Consider the following 5,814-nt stretch of genomic DNA (forward strand, 5'->3'; position numbering starts at 1 on the left):
CTAACTAGTGCATGCATGCAAAACACAAATATGAACTCTGATCAAAGGGATAGCAAGAATTGGATCCCAATTAGGATCCACTCCTGGAGCATCACAATTTGGGGCTTCACGCCTATTAGTGATTGCATTTAGGCATTTCCATTCTCTCTCTTCTCCTCCTTTGGAGACACCTCGTTCGGTCATGCAATACAGGCAAGGATACTTGGCCATTGCTCCTTGGGAAATACCAAACATGCATTTCAAGGTTTTAAGATCTGCAGCCAGGTGCCATTCAACCTCATATTCACCATATCCTTCTACATAAAGCTTTTCGCCATTCGACTGCTACTGCTGGATAGTGGAAGGAAGCTCAGTCTGGTTAAAGTACCACTTTAGAATTTCATGGGTCTCTGTTGGAACCTGTTAACAAGAGGCCAGTTCTACAACATCTAATAGATAGCAACATAATATACTTTTTTAAAAAATGGATAGCATGTTACCTCAAATGCAGCCAGCCCCCCACCAAATCTCATTTTCGGATTATACACCAAAGTGCCTCTCATCAGCATTACTGATACTTTTATCCAAAGCTCTATTCATTAAAGTCAAGCTAACCCTTTCCAGCTTCTGTCCTTTGATCACCTCACTCTCATCAAGTTTTAAAACAAATTTCAGCCTTCCATTGCACTCATGTACACACTGATATCATAAAATTTCACCATAGCTATTTGTAATTTTCGAACATCCATCATGAAATTGTTGAACTCTGTAAGCTCTATGATTTTCTATTCCCCACTCTTTTTAGTCACTGTCAATGTACTAGACACGTGACAAGGCTCTCCAACAAGTTCGACCATTCCCAAGTTGAGAATATTTCGAGCTTTGTTCACGTGAAATGGTTTTGGAATGGGAATTACTGTTTTTTTTCCAAACTTAGAATTGAAACCTTCTTTAACTTTATTAAACAACATCCTGTAAGACTTTGTGCTTATGCCAGCCATGTCACATATACCTTGTGCATCTACAGGAGTGAATGCTTCACTCACCTTCTACAAGGATTGCTTTGCTATGTCTGATCAAGGTCTTGCAAACTTAGGATGATGTATTGCTGACTCCACGATGTCTTTTGTCAGAACTTTGCCAAATATATCAAAACCTTGCTCTTTTGGACCCACAACATCTGTGACCATCCTGAAGCAACAATGATAGCTATTTCAGTCCATCATTCATCTAACTATACCACCCCCACACCCAATTCCCCATCTCCAAAAAAGGAACTAAAGATGAAAATGAAAAGTGAGTGCTCAAAGAAATTATAGATCCCAATACCTGCAAGCTTTTACACGACGCTTCCATTGGCCACCTCCAACATTGAGTTCTTCCAATGGTTTGAACTGTCTCTTGCGTAATCGAGCACCCAATGGCGTGTCTTTCAAATATTGTAATTTTTTGCTGAACTTTTCAAGTTGTTTTCTAAGGTGTGCATTCTCACTCTCCAAAGTGAAATTATTGATTTCTTGAACTACCAAAATTTCATTCTTCTCTTTAATAGTGTCCTGCATCTTACGAATAGTCTGCTGGCTGGAAATGATCAATCTCTTTTTGTAACCCAGAACAAACTTTTGCTTTGTCCTCATATGAAGCTTGCAAAGCTGTTGTGATCAATGCCAAGTAAAAATTCGCACCTTCAAGCATTTTTATTCTGGCATCTCTATCACTCAAATGTTTTTCAAAGATACTTTGACATTGGCCAAACAATCTTTTGCAATATCCAAGCAATCCATTTTCACCCTCACACAAAAACTTGAAGAAACTTGTCAACCCAAAGAATGATGGAGATTGAGAGGAGGTTGGATCTGGTGGGTAAATACTACCATTCAACCATAGGTCCATATTTTTCTTTCCTTCATTTTGAAGCTCAGTAATGTGGGCTTCGCATGCTGGCCTAGACCAATTTCTCTTACAGCAAGGAGCATAATCAGCTTCTACTTGGAAGTGGATGTCCACCTTTTTCTTCTTTTGTTTCACAGGTTCCATTGCATTGTTCTGTGCTTTAACAACACCAAAAAGCATCATGAACTCACACTTTAACCAAAAGAAACCAAAGATATTACACTTATCTCCCGTGAAGAAGATTGCTTCATTAAAACCAAAAGACAACATCACTAAATAATACCTCCTTGTCCATCAAACAAACTTGTTGGTATCCTGGATGCACCAAAATGTACACAATACTTATAAGCACAACCCTCACTTGAAAAAGGGAAGAAATGGGATTGTTATTCATGCACAAGCAGGTATGGCGCATGAAGAACAAATACTTTTCCATCCTTTTTCAAAACTTTTCGGGAGAAGAAGAGAAAATCAAAAACTTCCCGCTCAAAACAATTCGGATTTGGAGTGGTTGTGGTTGTGGAGTCGGGAAGACAAGATGATGGGTTGTAGGGGCGAAGTTTGGTTCAAGTTTGGTAAGCAAAGTTGGCTTCAAAAGTGTAATGAAGAAAGAGAGTGGTGACTTTTTTCAATAAAATAAGGCATCATAGTGGGAATAAAAAACTATACTTAAGAGGCATTGTTTTGAATTAAAAAAACACCCTACATGTCAGTTAATGGAATAAAGAACTCAAAAATGATGCACCTACCCTCCAATATTATATGTGGGTTTATTGGCTTGCTTTGTCCACATCACCATCCCAAGGGATCTCTTACAAGGCCCCTTTTTGAGTCCAAATTTTCCCTAATGTGAGTGCCAAATAATTTATTGAGTTCATCCCATGCATCTTTTGCCCATTGTACCCCTGTGATGTGATGAATGATTTCATCATTTAAACTGAGTGCGATAAGTCCTAATGCTTTCTCATTCCTACTCTTCCACTCATTTTCCCCACTCACCTCTGGGCATTCATCTCTTCCCTTAACTAGCCCCCATAGATTTTTCCTCATGAGCAGATACATGGTTTTTATTTGCCATGTATAAAACTGCTCCCCATTAAATTTGGCTATCTCTTGTGCCATGCTCATGATGATATTAAGGGGGTCTTACCTCTTGATCCAATTTCAAGATTCAAGGGCAGTGTCTACCCTTTTAAAACTCAATCTGGTGTTTAGGTGATGATTACAACCAGATTTATCAACATAAATTCACCAGAAATTACATAAAGCACAAATCTGTACTGAATGGTTGGAGTATCAAACCATCTCTGAATTACAATCTAAAGTTATAAAGATCTGTATCGGATACCCAATGGTTAATTTGAACCCTCAATTACACCAAAATATAGTGATTAGTGCTGATTAATCATTGATTTGTAAAATAATCCTCTATTTTGTGTGCAGAAAACTGAGTATGCGGGAGGCCAGATCTAGGGCCTTAGAGTTCAAATGAGCTCAACTCCTTTCAAAGCCCTCAATAGCAGTTAGTCTAGTAGAGGATTAAGCCAAGAAACACAAGATTTGACCAAACATTGAATGCGTAATCTCTGTTTTACCAAATACCAAAGTCACCCTGCGCATCCATTCACATCACATCACATCCATTCACATCTCATCACATCCATTTACATTCATTTCAGATCCTGATCTCATATCACAACACATCCATCCACATCACAGCATATCTCATTCTCATCCACTCACATCTCATCACATCCATCCACATCATCACATCACATCTCATCACACTCACAACCATTTACATCCATCCACATCCACGTCTCATTCTCATCTACTCACATCTCATCACATCCGTCCACATCATCACATCTCATCACATCACACTCACAACCATTTACACAGCTTATCACATTCACATCCATTTACATCACATCACATCCATTCACATCTCGTCACATCCATTCTCATCTTATCACATCCATTCTCATCTTATCACATCTCATCCACATCACATCACATTCTATCCACATTACATCACATTCATTCCATCCACATCTATCCACATCACATCACATTCATTCCTATTCACATCCATCCTTATCCATCCATTCATTCATATTTACATCTATCCACATCCATCCATTCATTCACATTCACATCTATCCACATCACATCCATTCATTCACATTCACATCCATCATTTTATAGTAAAAACTCAGAAAGAGAACTAATTCTAAACTTCCGTTTACTCATTGGATCCTCGATCCTCCCAGGGATTCCAAATTCCCTTTTTTGAAGAATTATCCAAGTTTTCTTAATGGATATTTTCACATTCTTTCTCAAATTTCTCAATTAAGATATATTCAATATTCTTCTTTTTGAATAAAAGATTCATGGGATTTACAAAAATCAATCCTATCCATATTTCTCAATAAAAATAATAATACTCAAAATTTTACTTTTGATAAATACTCATAATTTGAATTATACAAAAAATTCCTCTTTTAACATTTAATTGTTTGGATCTCGAATATCATGGGAATGCCTCTTTTTGCATAAAAATAAATTTACCAAAAGTTTCTCTTTTCTCTTAATTAAATATTTATACATAAATACTAAAAACATTATTTCCCACCACCATGAATATGATGAAAATCATTCTTTTTGCATAGGATGTCTAATCCTAGAATATGGTAGAAAGTCCTCTTTTAGCATTATGCATAAAAATAAGATATGTATTATTTTCTAAAAAATTTACCATAGCTTTGTTGTGCTATTACTGATAATTCTCAATTTTTCCTAAAAGAATAAAAGCTTGTAATGAAAATACGATAGTAGTTCTTCTTTTATGCTTAAAATTAAACTATGTATTCAAATCATAATTTTAACCATAATTATAAACATAACTATGATTATCTTACTAGATTAAGCTAATTTCAACATTCCTCTTTGTTAGGATAATCCATTTCTCATTTAGAATGAATTAAAGTAGTTTTTAACTACTAGTCGTAAACAATCTAAAAGAATTAACCATTATTTTAATAGCACAAAATCATGAAAATATCAATTTCTTAATCTCTAGCTCATCAAGCCTAGAGTTTAGCTTTGAAATAAGAGATATTTCCTTGAGAAACTATCTTTTCTTAAAGAATTAGCCATAGAGATGACTATTCTTTTTGAGAGAGAGATTTACTTAAAGAGAGCATTACAAATAAGCATAAAGATTAACTTTCTCTTAATTAAACATTAAGACTCTTAGAGGGAAAGCTTGATTTGAATTAAAACAATCATTTTGAAAGCTTCTCAAGATTGAGAGGGGTTGAGAAGAATTTTGAAAGCTTCTCAAGCTTGAGAGGGGTTGAGAAGAAGAAAGTCATTGAGATAATTTGAAAAAACCATATAAATCAATTTTACCTCCAAGTTTGGCTTGATTCTTTTAGCAATGAACCCCTTGACCAATCAATTGGTCCACCAAGAGGAGAAGAGCAACTTCAAGAGTTGTTGGAAAGAGAGAGAAGCTCTAAGCTCCCAAGAGAGAGGAAAATTTAAGGGATAATAGAAATATGATTATTTTAAGATAATACTCGCACGGTATAGCTCCAATAAGAAAATAAAAAGGAATGAGGGTTTATTTATAGGTGAGAGAGGCCACTAACCAAGTCCAACTGGGTTCTAGAATTTTCTAGGTTCAGTTTGACTCAATTTGGATAAGATTTGGACTAGTTTGGCTCCCTTTTTTATTTAGTTAGATCTAGGAGAGATAAAAATATCACATTTTTTTGAATTAAAAAACCCTTCCACACATGTGAAAAAGGTGCCTACCTCAAAGGTCCCTCTTTCCTTACCAAGGTGTCAAAAATGCATCATTTCTCTAAAATATCTCACTTTTTTAAGTAATATCTCTTAATTTTTAACTAATAAACCTTGTACTCAGTCAAGTCT

The sequence above is a fragment of the Cibotium barometz genome, chromosome 43 (genome assembly GCF_041138505.1).
Source record: "Cibotium barometz isolate CiBa-2024 chromosome 43, ASM4113850v1, whole genome shotgun sequence".
Classification (NCBI taxonomy): Eukaryota; Viridiplantae; Streptophyta; class Polypodiopsida; order Cyatheales; family Cibotiaceae; genus Cibotium; species Cibotium barometz.